General features: G+C 46.6%; 1 protein-coding gene and 1 long non-coding RNA gene across 3 annotated transcripts in view; one reads left to right on the forward strand and one right to left on the reverse strand.

Annotated features, from left to right (window-relative positions):
- The window catches only part of HRH1 (histamine receptor H1), a 167,380-nt gene that overhangs the window by 41,572 nt on the left and 108,109 nt on the right, over nucleotides 1–17,699 (forward strand). The gene's annotated exons all lie outside the window — the stretch shown is intronic.
- LOC129532278 (uncharacterized) lies at nucleotides 9,217–17,685 on the reverse strand. The gene is made up of 5 exons (XR_008677950.2): nucleotides 17,598–17,685; nucleotides 14,703–14,802; nucleotides 12,709–12,821; nucleotides 10,480–10,675; nucleotides 9,217–9,620 (listed from the first exon to the last, which is right to left on the reverse strand). It is a non-coding gene; the product is annotated as an uncharacterized lncRNA (long non-coding RNA).

The raw sequence follows: 17,699 nt of genomic DNA on the forward strand, positions 1-17,699 counted from the left end.
TTTCGGCGCTGGGGTTTGAAGATCCTAAGACGATCTAAGGAAGGCAGCTGAATCCGCCTTCCAAACCCCTGGGGTAGACTCAGGCTCTCACACACCCAGGAGAGTCATTTCTAGGCACATCTTCTCGGGTGACTCATGAGCACCAAGGCAGGCCTGTGTGTCCAAGCGCCTGCACAGGCAGAAGCGAGGCTCTTTCCCCTAACCGGAACCCTTACCGTGCCCCTAGCAAACTCCCAGCTCCTGCCTGACAAGTTACTGCCTAACCCGTGACTTATTTTGGGAATCCCTGACGCATTTCTTTACCGTCCCTCATTTCAAAGCACACCATGCCGGCAGGGCTTGGAGGTGGTATGTGCTGGGAAACTGACCAACAGTTTAGTCAGACTGAGTCACTTCAAGGAGGGGAGTGGAGACAGCAGTGGGTGCCAGATGACACGGAGCTGTCGGCTTCCGTGTGCATTTTCTTTTGATAGTAGCCGTAGAGAAGTTGTCAGCCAGGCAGCCCTCAATGGGATTTTTCATTTAAGAAAAATCACTCTGCTCGTGCAGTGATGGAGAAATGAACTACAAGATTCAAGCCCTGAGGTCTGGAGACAGGAAGCTACTGAAACCAGCCAGGTGAGAGGCAATTACCGCCTAGACTCCGCTGGGGCGTGGGGAAGAGAATGGAGGGGTGACGGGCTCTGGGGGCTGATTAGATGCTGGAATGATGGGGGACGAGTCACCAGGGACTGAGGTGGCTGATTGGATGCTAGAGTGATAGGGAGGAGTTACTATGGGCTGTGGTGACTGATTGGATGGTGGCACAAGGTGGGAGGAGTCATCATGGGCTGTGATGGCTGATTGGATGGTGGAGTGATGGGGGAGGAGTCCAGTCAGCCCCCAGTGTTCTGGCTTGAGCGTCTGAGTTATTGATTGAGTCCTTCTTGAGGATGGGGAACAGGGACTGGAACAGACTCTGTTATCTTCAGATTCACATCCTCCACGTCTGGCACATAGCAGGCCATCTGTAAAGGTACTGAGGTACTAAGTTGTCCTCTTGAGTGAGGCCACTGATACACTTTCTTTTGTTATGGCGGGAGAGTATCTGGTGCTCTGGCTGAGGAACTAAGGTCCCTACCAGCCCAAAAGGAGCCCCAGTGTAAATTAGAAAAAGGCAATACCCAGAGAATGGGAGAAAATATTTGCAACTCATATAGTACACCTGATACAGGTGTACTATCCAGAATACACAAGGAACTCTTTTTTTTTTTTTGAGACGGAGTCTCGCTCTGTCGTCCAGGCTGGAGTGGAGTGTCGTGATCTCTGCTCACTGCAAGCTCCGTCTCCCAGGTTCACACCATTCTCCTGCCTCAGTCTCCCAAGTAGCTGGGACTACAGGCGCCTGCACCACGTTTGGCTATTTTTTTTTTTTTTTTTTTTTTTTTTTTGTATTTTTAGTAGAGACGAGGTTTCACTGTGTTAGCCAGGAAGGTCTCGATCTCCTGACCTTGTGATCTGCCCGCCTCGGCCTCCCAAAGTGCTGGGATTACAGGCATGAGCCACCGCGCCCAGCCTACACAAGGAACTCTTACAACTCAACACACACACACAAAAAACAACCCAACCAAAAAATGGGTAAAGGACTTGAACAGACATTTCTCCAAAGATATACAGATGGCCAGCCACAATGAGGTACCACTTCACACTCACTAGGAGGGCTATAAGAAAATGGACAATAACAAATGTTGGCAAGGATGTGAAGACATTGGAGCCCTCAAACATTTCTAGATGGAATGTACCACAGTGCAGTTACTTTGGAAAACAGTTTGGCAAGTTCCTCAAAAAGTTAATCATGGGATTACCATATGATCCAACAAGACCATCCCCTGGTATATACCCAGAAAAATGGAAAACATCTGTTCACACAAAAACTTGCACAAGAATGTTCTAGCTGAATTTTTTTTTTTTTTTTGAGTGCAGTGGCATGATCACAGCTCACTGCAGCCTCCATCTCCCAGGCTCAAGCAATCCTCCCACCTCGGCCTCCCAAGTAGCTGGGACTACAAGTGTACACCACCATGTCCGCCCAAATTTTTCATTTTTTATAGAGACAGGGTTTTGCCATGTTGCCCAAGCTGATGTCAAACTCCTGGGCTCAAACAATCCTCCCACCTCAGCCTCCTAAAGTGCTGGGATTACAGATGTGAGCCACTGTGCCTGGCCATAGCTGCATTATTCTTTTTTTTTTTTTTTTTTTTTAAGACAGAATTTTGCTCTTGTTGCCCAGGCTAGAGTGCAATGGTGCGATCTCGGCTCACTGCAGCCTCTGCCTCCCAGGTTCAAGTGATTCTCCTGCCTCAGCCTCCCAAGTAGCTGGGATTACAGGCATGCGCCACCATGCCCGGCTAATTTTGTATTTTTAGTAGAGACGAGGTTTCACCATGTTAGCCAGGCTGGTTTCGAACCCCTGACTTCAGGTGATCCAACTGCCTCGGCTTCCCAGAATGCTGGGATTACAGGCACGAGCCGCCCGCCTTTTTTTTTTTTTTTTTTTGAGGCGGAATCTTGCTCTGCCACCCAGGCTGGAGTGCAGTGGTGCAATCTCGGCTCACTGCGACCTCCGCCTCCCGGGTTCAAGCAATTCTCCTGCCTCAGCTTCCCGAGTAGCTGGGATTACAGGCACCTGCCATCACGCCCAGCTAATTTTTATATATTTAGTAGAGACAAGGTTTCACCATGTTGGCAAAGCCGATCTAGAACTCCTGACCTCAGGTGATCCACCCACCTCAGCCTCCCAAAGTGCTGGGATTTCAGGCGTGAGCCACTGTGACCCGCCTGTTCTTAACAGCCAGCGGATATAACCCATATGTCCATCAACTCATGAAGGGATACACAAATTGTGGAATATTCACACAATGCGATATTATTGAGCCATAAAAGGAATGAAGTACAGACACATACCACAACATGGGTAAAACTTGAAAAGTTTTAATGCCAAATGAAAGAAGACAGTCACAGAAGACAGCAAGTTATAGAACTCCATTCATATGAAAGTTCAGATTCATGGTCGCCAAGAGATGGGGAAAGGGGGGAGTTAGGAGTTATGGAGTTGTTTTTTGGGATGATGGAAATGTTCCGAAAACTGATAGTGGTGATGGTTGCACAACATTGTGACTATACTAAAAGCACTGAACTTTATACTTTAAAGTGGTTTAAATGGTAGATTCTATGTTACGTGAATTTTAGCTCATAAAAAAAAATTTGTTTTTAAAGAAAAGAAAAAGGAAGCATTCCTTCTGGGCAGGTGCAGCCTTGCAGGCACATGGCTTAGTAAACAAAGGGCAGTCCGGATTTCAGTCCCTTTTGGCCTAGTGCCCATGTACAGTGAACGACCCGCGCAGCTGTTCTTAGCTGCCCTGCGATGGGACATAAAAGCTTCTGCCCACATTTGGACCTCTATCCACCCCATCTGACAGAGAGAAGTAGTGAAGATTGAATGCATTTGCTAAGGCTGGATGAAACCCCGCCCCTCCCCCAAGGAGAACTAAATCACAGGAATGATTTTCACCCAAGAAGCAAAATAAGCGCCTTCCTCCCTCCTTAGGCATGGCAGTTGACTTTGGCCCCAATACCAAGACCTCTCATTCTGCACACACCCTCCAGCTGCAATTCCACCTAACACACCAAGGCTCTTCCACACACCCAGGCTTTCTCATTCTTTCCACTCCAGCTATGTTCACGTCTTTGCCCTCGTACACCCTGGAAGCCCCTAGGGACTCGCTCGGTTTCCTCTCAAACCCTCCCAGGCACGATCCTCTCCCCGAAGCCACTTCCCCATTCTCAGAACCCTGCTCCCGGGTGACCTCTTCCTGGAACCTCCCTCAGAGGAGCCCTGCCTACCTCCTGTCATACCCTTAGCACTTGTAAAACACCCAGTTACTGGGTTTTACCTGAACTCTGCCACTTCTAGGCTGCTTGGCTCTGCAAGAATCACACAACTTCCCTGACCTCAGTGTCCCCATCTGTAAAGTGTACAGGGCCACGCTTACCTGCCAGGTGTGATTCCATGGAATTAGGGATGTATAAGGCTTCGTAAGTGCAAAGTGCCAAGCCCTTAAGATGGGTTGTTGCTTTTCATTATTACTGTACAGGCCTGTGTGTGTTTCTGTGCAGAGAAATACCACACATTATGCATAAGCATCTGAACTTTCTCCCCTTGATTAAGCAGGTGCTCAAGGGCAGGGAAGATGTTTGTTGCCTTTGGAGTGTACCCTCTGTCATCCCAAGCTATGAGGCCCAAGTAGAAGCCAGAATCCAAAATTCCTCTCCCCATCCTGGGATCCCAGGGCCATATTTTGCCTAAAGTCATAGGTTTTTGAGCTTCTGTCTCTCAGATCTGACCATAAAATCCTTAAGGTCAGGGACTCTGCAGGGAAGAGACTTCACTCATTCTGAACCTCAGTTTCTTGTCTGTAAAATGGGGATAATAAACTTACCTATCTCACAGCATTACTGGAAGGGTTAAATGAAAAATCACACACTATGCTCCTAATAAACATCAGTAATGAATACAAGGGTGATGTATTTATTATCTGTTGCTGCATAATGAATCACCCCAACATGTAGTGGCTTAAAACAATAATAATAATTTATTGCCTTTTATAATTTGGGGGGTCAGGATTTCAGGAGCAGCTTAGCTGGGCAGTTTTAGCCTGCTATCTCTCATGAGGCTGGGGCTTCAGTCATCTGAAGGCTTGACTTGGCTGGAGGATCCACTTCCATTTGGTTCACTCACATGTCCCAAGTTGATGCTGGCTGTTGGTGGGAGGCATTGGTTCTCCTTCAAAAGAGCCTCTCCACAGAGCTTCTTGAGTGTCCTCACAACATGGCAGCTGGCTTCCCCCAGTAGGTGATATAAGAGACCAAAGTGGAAGCCACACTATCTTTCATGATCTAGATTCAGAAGTCACATACTGTCACTTCTGCAGTATTCTATTGGTCATGGAAATCAGCCCTAATTCAGTGTGGGTTACCCAAGAACATGAATACCAGAAAGTGTCAGGGCCATCCTGGACACAAGCTATCCTAGATGATGCTATGTACATTCTTCATGTGTGATCACGTGTAGGGCAACTAGAAAGTGACATAGCCAAGATTTGAATTCATGTCTGCCTAGCTCCTGTTCCCAGCTCTTAACACTGCCCTGTGTTGGCACCCACTATCTTCATGCAAACAAAATCTTACTCTTTCGACAAGCCTTGTCTGAGCACCAACTGTACTAGATATGGGTAATGCCCTCTGCCCTCGAGGACCCCTTGGTCTACAAGGTATGTGGGTAGCAGAGCTAGACCAGGTCCCAAGTTCCCTGGCTTCTAGTTCACTGCTCTTTCTACCCTGGCATATGCACCAGAGGGAAAATCACCAAAGACTGGCAGCCCCTTTGGCAGAAAAGGGTGGAAGAGAATTACAGAAAATGAACTGACCTTAGAGGCAGGAGTCCTGGAGCCTAGGTCTGTCTCTGACATTGATTTGTAGGACACCTTTGACAAGTCCCTTCTCTTCTCTGGGCCCAGCTGCCTTATTTGCAGAATTGCCTAAGGACCTTGCCTATGCAGATAGTTCATTCAATTACCATTTATTGAGGACCTACTCTGGGCCAGTTACTGCTCTAAGTGCTGGGGGTGCAGTGAGGAACAAGACAGAAACCCTGTGTTTGAGTCACTCACATTCAAATGGAAGCTTAGACACAATAAATAAGTAAACAAAGAAAAAAGACAATCAGAGATAGCAATGAGGACTAAGAAGGCCAAGTGATAAGCAGGAGCACTACCCTTACCCAGGAAAGTCTTCTCCAACGAGCCACAAGTGAGCAAAGACTGAATGATGAAGCCAGGCACAGTGGCTCACGCCTGTAATTCCAGCATTTTGGGAGGCCAAGACAGGCAGATCACGAGGTCAGGAGTTCAAGACCAGCTTGGCCAACACAGTGAAACCCTGTCTCTACCAAAAATACAAAAAATTAGCTGGGCATGGTGGCAGGTGCCTGTAATCCCAGCTACCTGGGAGGCTGAGGCAGGAGAATTGCTTGTACCAGGTAGGTGGAGGTTGCAGTGTGCCAAGATCACGCCACTGCACTCCAGCCTGGGCAACAGAGCAAGACTCTGTTTCGGAAAAAAAAAAAAAAGATTGAATGATGATGAGGTGTCCGTGGCAAGATCTGAGGGATGAGTGTCCCAGGCATAGAGAACAGCGAGTGCAAAGGCCCCAAGACAGGACAAAAGCTTGCTGTGTTTGCAGGGCTGCAAAGAGCTGGAGGACAGCGGGCCCGGGGAACAGTGAAAGGAGGTGAGGACAGAGGGGACGCAGGGGTCAGATGATGTGAAGCCTTGTAGGCCAAAGGGAGGTGCATGGAGTTGCTTCTAAGTGGGGTGCTTCTAAGTTGCTTCTAAGTGGGGTGAGAAGCCTCTGGAGGGTTTTCAGTAAGAGTGATCTGATGTGTGTCCACAGGGCCCTCAACCTGCTGTGTGGAGAGTGGGCTGCAGAAGGCAAGGGTCTTGGTTCTTTTTGGTCAAGACCTCCAGATGTCCCAGCCTGAGAAGGCTTGTATGACTTGGGGCAGGAGAAGGGAGGGACATTACCACCCTGTATTACTGGGACAGTTCACCAGTCCCTGAGCTCACCATCTATCCAACTCCTGAGCAAGCTGATGGGAAAAACAACATGGAGCTCTGACCCTGGAAGCGATTCCTTAAATTCCCCACGAAGTTTTCCCAAACATCCCTGGAACTTCCAGATGCCTATTCTAGTCTGCAGGTTCATTGGTTAGGTTAATCCAAACTCACCCTGGCATTCCAGGCCTGCCTGGTCTAACCCCTCCAGTCTCCCTTGTAGAGGAGTAGATGAATGGTGACCCCTGGTCTGACCCCTGCAGATGAGTCTGCCTGGTAGACTCATCTCCCCCACATTCTCCAGTGTGGTCAGGCCAGCCTGACTACCCACCATCCCCTGAGTGTTTCCTTTTCTTTCCTGCCTCCAAGGGTTTGCTCGTGCTATTCTCTCCTCCTGAAACACATCCTCCCCCTTCAAGCCAGATCTTTTTTAGGTATCTTCAAGCTCCATCCCAAAATGCATGTCCTCCATGAAAAGACATTTTTCAAAAGATATACAAGTGGCCAAAAAACATATAAAAAATGCTTAACATCACTAATCATCAGAGAAATGCAAATTGAAACTATAATGAGATGTCATCTTACACCAGTCAGAATGGCTATTGCTAAAAAGTCAAAAACCAACAGATGATGGTAGGGATGCAGAAAAAGGGGACCACTTACACAGTGTTGGTGGGAATGTAAATCAGTACAACCTCTATGGAAACCAGTATGGAGATTTCTCAAAGAACTAAAAATAGAACTACCCTTTGGGCCGGGCGCGGTGGCTCACACCTGTAATCCCAGCACTTTGGGAGGCCGAGGCGGGCGGATCACGAGGTCAGGAGATCGAGACCATCCTGGCTAACACAGTGAAACCCCGTCTCTACTAAAAAATACAAAAAATTAGCCGGGCGTGGTGGCGGGCGCCTGTAGTCCCAGCTATGCGGGAGGCTGAGGCAGGAGAATGGCGTGAACCCGGGAGGCGGAGCTTGCAGTGAGCCGAGATCGCGCCACTGCACTCCAGCCTGGGCGACAGAGTGAGACTCCGTCTCAAAAAAAAAAAAAAAAAAAAAGAACTACCCTTTGATCCAGCAATCTCACTACTGAGTATCTACTCAGAGGAAAATAAATTGTTGTATCAAAAAGACACCTGCACGCGTATGTTTATTGCAGCACTATTCACAACAACAAAATCATAGAATCAAACTAAGTGTCCATCAATGGAAAATTGGTCTAAAAATGCGATATGTATATATGTGTGTGTGTGTGTGTGTATATATGTCTATATGTATATATACATATATGTCTATTTTGCAGCAACTTCAAGCTGGAACCAGAAGCCATTATCACATGTCCTACAGCCCAGAGATGGGGTCATCACCACTTTAGCTACATAGCCTGAGAACAGGGAGGAGCAGGTCTTCCTGGGACAAACACAGTTCTGACTAAAGCAAAAGCAGAAGCAGGAGCCAAACAGAGAAAAACAACATCTGGCCAACCATGACAACACTTATAAATGTAGCTCTTCCTGAATTGCTTGAACCCAGGAGGCAGAGGTTGCAGTGAGCCGAGATCACGCCACTGCACTCCAGCCTGGGTGACAGAGTGAGACTCCGTCTCAAAAAATATATAATAAATAAATAAATAAATGTAGCTCTTCCTATCTTTTTCTCAGTAAATAGCTCCACCTTGCCATGAAAGGCAAGAACCCATGAGTTTCCTTAACGATTTCCTCTCCTGTCCCGCTATACTGCTGGTTACCAAAGTCTTCCTCCTAAGTATCTCTGGAAGCTCTTCTCCCAGCCCCAATCCCCATGGCCGCTGCGCTAGTTCAGGCCACATACCCCATCTGTGGATTACTGCAACCACCTCTAAACCGCCTTCCTCCCTTCCTCCAGAGTGACCTCCTTAAAGTCCAACTCCAATCACAACTCTGCGGAGCCTCCCTTGGGCCTCCCTTTGGCTTGTGAGGCTGTCAGATCTGACTCCCATCGACATCTGTGGCTTTGTCATTTGTCCCTTCCCCACACCCTCCTTCTCTCAGTCAACTTCTCTTGGGATGTTATGAGTGCCCTTGCATGCTGTTCCTTGAGCCTGGAATGCCCTTAGCCTTCTCTTTGCCTGACTTTCAGTACAGGTCCTTCAATGTTTAGCTGTCACCTCCCAAAAGAAACCCTCCTTGAGTGTTTCTCTGTCCCTACTGCACCCCACACACAGTGTGTCTAATGCCTTTTCCAGGCTCTCATAGTAGGGCTGCCTGCTTGCCTCTATATCTCATCTAAGGTGAGATATTGTTTTTGAAATGTTTGCCTCTGTGTTTTTTTAAGGAAAATGAGATTTTTTAAATTGAGGGACAATTTGCATATGGTAAAATGTACAAATATTAAATGTAAAGTTCAATGAATTTTTGCCTGTCTATACATCTGTGTAACCATCCCAAAGATCAAAGTATAGAATTTTTCCAGAACTCCCTTCTCAGTCAGTAACAGTACCCCTCCTTCTCCTCCAGAGGTAACCACTTCTAAAATCATAGATCAATTTTACTAATTATTTAGATAACTCTTCATATGAATAGAATATGTTTACTTTTTTGTGTTTATAATTATCAAAGTAGTGATTTTTACTTTCTTTCATGTTGTTGTAGGCAGTAATAGTTCATCTACCTCACTGCTGTAGAGTATCCCACAGTGTGAATTTATTCAGGCTTCTATTGGTGAATATTTAGGTTGTTTCCAGTTTGGGCTATTATCAACAATGCTGTTCTGATTTATGTACAGTCTTTTGTGGGTATATATTTTCATTGCTCTTGGAGACGTGACTCAGAGTGGAATTTCTGGATCATAGGGTAGATTTATGTTTATTAAAGTTGCCAAGGAGTTTTCCAAGGGATCGGTATCATTTTGCATTCCCATCAGTCACGTATGAGTTCCAGTGGCTCCACATCCTGTCCTACACTTGATGTTGTCAGTCTTTCATATTTCATCCATTCTGGAGGAGACATGGAAGGAGGTCATTGGGGTTAATTTTCATTCTTGATGATTTCTGTTACCCAGGAGACTTACCTCCACCTATTTTAGGCTATTGTGTTAAGGCTACTGTCCTTTTCTGGCTTTGTAGAAAAAGAAAAACCAGAGTCTTTTCCAGGCTTTTGAGTTTCAAAAGTCTAGCATCTCAGGGGCAACAAGAAAAGGATCTTGTGCATTGATGAGATGGTCCCTATGGGGAAATGCAAGGGATTTAGGAGCAAGTCTCTGCCCCACTGAAACTAAAGAAGTGTTTCCAGACAAGAATGAGGGAGACAGCTGGAGCAGCCACAAGGGATGGGGGTAGGGTGCAGGTCCCTGAGGTAGGAGGCACTTGAACCTGCTCCTTCTCTAGGCATGGTCCTGAGCTTGGAGACAGACACCAGAATTCCCAAAGGAGTTTGAAAAAATTAAATGTAGAAAGCACCTCAGCACTTCCTAGGCAGATACTCTAGAGGAGAAATGAATGGGTGTTTGGGGGTGGGCAGAAGAACCTCATATGTCTACCAGAATTCTCTGTGTCCTGGCAGCCATGGCAGCTGAGCAAAAGTTTCTGTGCACTTGAAAGGGGCTCTGGAAGAAGCTAAGAGAGGGAATGAGACTTAAGAACAAGGGACAACTCAGCAGTGACCTGTGTGGATGGGTGGCCCCTCCTCAGATAGGAATGAAGATGTCTCAACAAATGACAGTGTGGATAAGTGATGATAAACCCCAAAGAAGTAGGAAAAACTTGACTTGCCAAAGGTTAAGGTTTCCTCGCGTGTGATGGAAGATCTTAGCAGAGACTGAGTTCACTTACCAGGAAAGTTACCCTTCTCACTCACCTGAGTTTGCAGACTGAAATTGGACCACAGTCCCACTTTTCACACTGCACTATGCTTATTTGTTTTCCTTTTCTCTTCTTGAGACTCAAGGGCAGGGATAAGGTCTGATTCTTCCTGGAATCGGCAACCTCCTGACCCAGGGCCTGCCACAGAGTAGGGACTTGATGAAGATTTGTTAAATATTGTTTGTAAGCCCCTTAAAGAAAGGGAGAGAAAGAACCACATGGTTGAGCACCCACTACATCTAGAGTCCTGTACCTTTTAATACACATTGGCTGCTCTATGAGATAGGACTATGAACATCCCACTTTATAGATAAGCACATGACAGTCAGTATTTACTCATTTACTAAGCACCCACAATATGCCATGAAGAGGGCAAGGATCTGCCCTCAAGATATTCCAGTTAAGGAGAAAGATATCCAAATAAGCTACCTCAGCTATGATATGAGGTCAATACTAAAACAACGATGTGACAAGACTGTGATCCCATTCCAGTAGGTGTAGAAAAAAAAAAGACTATGGTTTGCCTCTTAATAACCGTTCTCTCAATATCATTGTTCTAGGCACTTTACATGTATTAACTCATAAGATCCTCACTATACCCAGATGAAGCTGATACTATTATTATCCCCATTTTTCAGATGGAGAAACTGATGTGTAGAGTGGTGAAGTGACTTTCTAAATATCATGATGGACTTCAGGCCCAGGCTGTTTGATTCTAATGCCCATGTTTCCTCATTCCAGCCCTGTTTCCACACTCCCTGCCTGGTCCACTCTGTTTGAAACTCTCTTCTGGCTGGGTGTGGTGGCTCACGCCTGTAATCCCAGCACTTTGAGAGGCCAAGGTGGGTGGATCACGAAGTCAAGTGATCAAGACCATCCTGGCCAACATGGTGAAACTCTGTCTCTACTAAAAATACAAAAATTAGCTGGGCATGGTGGTGCACACCTGTAGTCCCAGCTACTCAAGAGGCTGAGGCAGGAGAAACGCTTGAACCCAGGAGGCGGAGGTTGCAGTGAGCTGAGATTGTGCCACTGCACTCCGGCCTAACAACAGAGTGAGACTCTGTCAAACAAAAAAAAAAAAAAAAGAAAAGAAACTCTTCCTTCTCAATCCTGCCCATCTCACTGATTAACTCTTCACAACCTTCACATCACCTCTGACTTCCTCAATGCCCAAGAGCGGGAGATATTCACTCCTCCCTACCTTCACCACTGTTCCCATAGCATTTTATTTTTAGGATTCATATAAGTTAGGATCAGGTTTATCTGCATGTAAGAGAATATCCAAAACACCAGTAACATATGCAAGATAGAAGTGTCTTTATCACGTAAAAAAAAAGTATGGAAATAGACAACCCAGGGCTAATATAGCAGCTCCATGGTGTCAGCGACTGAGGTTATTTCATATTGCTGCTCCATCATCCCAGTACATGGTTCCTTTCCAAGGTGACACGAATGTGACTCGAAATGGCTACCGAAGCTCCAGGCATTACATCTACATTCCAAGCAGCAGAAAAAAAGAAAGAAGAGTTTCCTTGTTCCGTTTAAAGAGATTTCCCAGAAATCATCACAACACTTCCCCTCAGATCTCCTTGGCCAGAATTTGGTCACGCGGCTACACCTTGCTACAAGGGAGGCTGGGAAATATAATATTTTAGTTGGATATTGAGAGAATAGTTATTAAGAGACAAACCACAGTCTTTTTTTTTTTTCTACACCAGCTGGAATGGGATCACAGTCTTGTCACATCATTATTTTAGCACTGATCTCATATCATAGCTGAGGTAGCTTATTTGAATCTCTTTCTCCTCAACTGGAATATCTTGAGGGCAGATGCTTGTCCTCTTCATCCTCATATCCCAAAGGCTAGCACAAGTTGTAGACACTTGAGATAGAGTGACTAGGTGTTATGTTGCTTTGCATGCTCTGTGGTCAATAGCACGGTTCTCTGCCCACAGCAGGCCTCCGAAAATTGTTCAACTGAAATAAATTTAAATGTTCTTGACCTCAGTTTCCCCATTGTAACACAGGTATAAATGGCCACAAAGGTCAACCCAGTTTGGGTATTCTTAGTATCTATTATATAAAATTTGCAATCTATAGATATATATTTTTAAAAACCAGCCAGAGATAGCCACTGTGTATAGATTTTGCTCTTTCTCTATTTCTTCTGCATAAACACATATACATGTTTTGCATATAAATAGAAGCTCACTGTACATACCTTTTTATAATCAGCCATTTTCACTTAATAACACAGGAAGAGACTTTTGCTTTTGCCTATGAAAAAACTAGCTTGTGAAGATCAATCTTCTCTTCAATAAACAATTAGAAAACCTGGGTAGAATTGTTCAAAGAAAATAAAAATCTGTTAGAAGGCACGAAAGAGCTATCCAGGAAGCCAGAACTTGAGGGATCAAGATCTCAGGGTGAAGAGAAATGCATGGAGCAGGGGCCTGACATTCTATGTGCTCTTTTCCATGAATTTGCCAATTCATAAAGAGCTAAACGGAGAGACTGAGAAGCTGAGAAGAAACCAAATGCTAAGAAGCAGAGAAGCAGAGAACTTTTAGCAGTCTCACAGGACCGGAAAGACAAACAGAATTTATGCTGAACACATTTCTGAGCCATTACATGTTCTCCTACAGCGTATGTGAATGTTCACTAAAGCTCAAAGACTGTATCCATACTGAGAATTCCTGGAAAGAACTCCAGAAATAATGAAACCAAACATCTAGCAATAGAAACCCAGAGACACTGAGTGGCTTGCCTAGGACCACAGAGCCAATTGGTCCAGCCTCCTGGTCCAGTCTCCTGATCTAGCCTTCATTCACTGCAGTGGTCTGCAGCTGTGGCTTCTGCTCCCAGCATTCACCTCCCCATTCCTCCCCACACATCCTTGCCAGAGAGAAAGATCAACTTAATTTCACTTCTCATTGTGATCTTTTAATAAATGAAAGTGCCTTTCTGAAAGGAAATCAAACACAAATCCTTTTATAAAAATTACTGGTCATTTTTTCTAATTGCCAAAGTAATACAAATTTGCTAAAGAAATGTTAGAAAATACAGATAAGTAAAAGCAAGTGGAAACCACAGCTCTGGAGCTGAATTAGGGCCAAGTTGAAAATGGTCCATTTTGATCTCTCTAAATAACATGCTGGCCCCTTGGCCACTTTGGTCCTGAAGGATGCACTTTGACTCTCACAAAGTAAGCAGGAAACAAATCAAGAGAAGGGCCATCCTGCCCACTTGGGGCGGCTGCATGAGAAAGAGCCATTTGGATTTCTCAGCACCCAGAGGGTGCAGTCCCCAGAGGAGATGGCTGACTCCATGATGTGATGGGTGGGGAGCTGGACCGGGCTCCCTGCCCGGACATCTCAGTCCACAGCATGTTGCACAGCCTGGGAGCCCAACGTAGTGACACTCATTTCCTCTGGACCTTAAGGGCTTTGTGATTTTCCCATCTCCTCTGTGCAAATGCAAAGATGACTCCCTTGGTTAGTGGAGGATTTAAAGTTATCAGTGAAGACTTTAACTGGAACTTGCTTCAGAGTTGGGGGACATGGGTTCTGTGGCTAATTAACTGGGCAACTTGGGCAAGTAACTTCCTCTCCCTGGGCCTTCCTCGATTTCCCCATGTGAACAAGGAAGCAGTTGGGCTGGATTTGGTTAGCCACGATTCCTGTTTCCTAGAGGAGGGAAGAAGGAAGGGGATTTGGTTACTGAGCATCTACCAGAGCCAAGCACCGTGCTGAGCACTTTGCCTGCATGAGCTTATCTAATCCTGACAACAGCACTGTGAGGGAGAGGACATCTGTGTTCTTGCCTCTCCAGGACCCCTGTTATCCTGCTAATAGCACCTCGATTTTCTTTTAAGGAACCATCTCTCACCCACTCCTAGTTCCAGTGGCCTACAGTGGGCTGACTCTACCCCTTGACTTCAGATACAGGCATGTGACTCAGGCTTAGCCAACCAAAACAACGGTAACGGTTTCAGGACTGGGCATGTGATCCAGGCCAAGCCAATTGGAGTCAACCCTGGGATTTTTGCTGGAAATATTTGGAAAGACGTGATCTCTTTGCCTTGAGGTTGTTTAGCCATTTCCACCTCCCTATGGAAAGAGCCAGCCTGCTAATAAAAGTGGCACATATGTATAAAATAAAGCTGACAGAAAAGAAAACAGTCAAGACAGAGGGAGACAGATTTATGACAATTACCTTTGAGCCTCTGAAGCATCTGGATCCAGGCCTACTTCCTAAACGTTTTCATTCAAGAATGCTTTATAGCCAAAGCCATTTATAATTGGGTTTAAGTTACCTGCAATCAAAATAAACATCATGAAAATTCTTTTTTTGGAGGGGGGTGGCGGGTACAGGGTCTTGGTCTGTGGTCCAGGCTGAAATGAAGTGTTCAATCATAGCTCACTGCAGCCTTGATCCCCTGGGCTCAAGCAATCCCCCCTCCTGAGCCTCCTGAGTAGCTGAGACTACAGGCGCACACCGCCATGCCCAGCTAATTTATGTATTTTTTGTAGAGACAAGGTCTCCTCCCCGTGTTTCCCAGGCTAGTCTCAAACTCCTGAGCTCAAATGATCCTCCCACCTTGGCCTCCCCAATCCTACCTGGGGATTACAGGGGCGAGCCACCATGCCCGGCCCATCACTAAAATTCTGGGTGTGACATAGGCATTACTATTCTTATTTTACATACAGATGAGGAAACTGAGGCTCAGAGAAGCAAAGTAAACACAGAGCTAGTAAGTGGCAGAGCAGGTATTTTTAATCTACTTATTTCTTCTGATTGCCTTCAGTCTCTACTCAGGCATTGAGGTTGTCCCTTTTTTCTGCTTCTTCCACAAAGCACAGAAGTAGGAGTGGGGCTGTGGGTCCAGACTGCTCCAGGCTCCAGATCTGGCTCAGCTGCTTCCCACCTGTCTGATCTTGGGAAGACTTACTAGCTGTATACTCTGAACAAACTCCTTCATCTCTTTGTTTTCTCATTTGCAAAACGGGATGACAACAGTACCTACCTCATGGGATTGTGAGGAATCGGTGCATTATTTATGTAAAGCTCTTAAATCAAGCCTGACACACAGTATGCAGTAAGCATGGGGCTGTTACTTTTCTGCTGCGGCCTGTATGTTGTTAGTAAGTTGATTGTGCCCTTCTGCTCCCCAACCCCTCATACAGCCTGGGGTACCTCTTGATCTGTCAGTTCCAAATGCCACAGCAAAACAACCCACACCCTGCTTACCAGGGGCTTGAAATCATGTCTAACATGTTGTTTCTAAGATGCTGATTTTTCTAAAAGTGCTGATCACCATGGGTTTAGCAAACCTAAAACTAGCCCAGGAAGTGAAACTTTGGGGAGGAATTCCAAATAACCAAGCCTTTGCTGAAATGCAGAATGGAGAGAGGAGGGATGAAAGTGGACGCAGCCATTTCCCAGGCTTCCCCCAACCGCCCTGCCCCCATCCCCCCTCCCACCTCCATCGCCCCCTTACCTCCCTTAAGCCCCACAGCTATAGAGAGAGGAAATGTATTTCCTTTAGAATTTATAACAGTTGCTATCCTGAGTGCTAACTCGGTTCCAAAGGGTGCATTAGTCTGGTAAAGTGTAAAATATGGAGGCCCTGGAGAATCACCAGGGAGTGGGAGAGGGCTTTCGTGGATCCAGGGTGAGTCTTGGCTGTGGGGTTGTGCTAATGTGCAGAGGGCTGGCCAGAAAAACAAATGGGACATCCCTGACTTCTCGAATCCATAATGCCCAGGACAGTGACATGGCCTGCCATTATCTCAAGGCCAAAGTCTCATATCACTGGGCATCACAAAGTCCTTTAATCCCCACCTTGCAGATGGGATCAGTGATCTCTGAGCTACCATTTATGGAGCACTAAGCCCTTTATAGAAGTGGCATCATGAAACTTTCCAACAGCCCCACGGAGATGAAGTTATAACAGCACCTTGGACCTTGGGGCCAGGCTGAGTAGGGTGGATGCTCAGTTCTCCTACATGTGACCTTGTGCAAGTTACTCAATCTCTCTGTGCCTTCATTTTCTCATCTGTAAAATAGGGATAATAATAGGTCCTACCTACTAGGACCTATTATTGTTGTGAGGATTAAATGAGTAAGCATCTGTAGCACTTAGAAAAGCATCTGACACAATGGCCCCTGTCTTTATGAACCCTTGTGTTACCGACATGGGCCCTGAGGCCAAGAAAAAGGACCATGAACCTACCATACACAGCTTGTGAAGCTGAGCCTCAGACCCGCTCTGTGTGGTCCACAACCAGGGCTGGTGGGACTGCTCCTACTGGGAGGAGGCTAAAATACCCCTCTGACCCCCACCCCCACACCCCAACCCACCATGTCCCAGCTTCTCAAACACCCTCCTCTCCCTGTGAGCTTAGGTGGTCCCTTCGAAAGTGCTGGGGTAAAATCTGAAACCATAACTGTTCAAAGGTTCAAATGGAGTTTTCCCGGCACTGAGAAGGCAGAAAAACCTCGACCTCTCTCTCCCAGCTCTGGAAATGAAGGCAGCCAGGAAGAATCCTCAAGCTCCCAGAGCCAGGGACAGAGGTTCCCGGGGACCTGCAGAGGGGCCTCACCCCCACCCCACTCCTCCCCTTGCTGCTCGGGGTGGCACAGGTTGCTAATTAAAACACATCCTATTTTGAAATGTGGGCTCATTCATCAGGACGGGCTAGGGAGAAACAGAAGAGAGGTGTGAGGTTGTAGACCCTGGGGTCTCTTTAGTTCCCCGAAACCTCTAGGGGTAGGGTCCCTACTGTCAATCTTGTTCCACCTCTGTCTGACTTTGCCTTTTTCGATTTTGGCGCCCCTAGCAGGAATGAGGGGCGCAGGTATCACTATTTGTCTTTTTCAATCTATCTGTGATTGACTCTGCCAAACATCGTTTCATCTCTATTTCCATCTGTGCCTCTTTGTCTTGATTTATCTCTGTCTGTCGTTTTGTGTGCCCGCAGGTGCGTGGGTGGGGGTGGAGTTGTCTCACCAAGGTTCTGACCCTTCTGCCACCCCTCCTTCCAAACCCAAGGAGCAGTCCGCCTCGCAGAGCCCGAGCCCGGGTACCCAGCGGGAGCAGCTCCAAACCTGGGGCGCGAGCTGGGAGAGGGTGTCCAAGCGAGAGGCGCGCCCCTCGCGCCCCCTCTCTCCGCGGGGGCGGCCCTGGGCGCGTGGAACCGGGTGCGGGGG

Source organism: Gorilla gorilla, chromosome 2, assembly GCF_029281585.2.
Source record: "Gorilla gorilla gorilla isolate KB3781 chromosome 2, NHGRI_mGorGor1-v2.1_pri, whole genome shotgun sequence".
NCBI classification, from domain to species: Eukaryota; Metazoa; Chordata; class Mammalia; order Primates; family Hominidae; genus Gorilla; species Gorilla gorilla.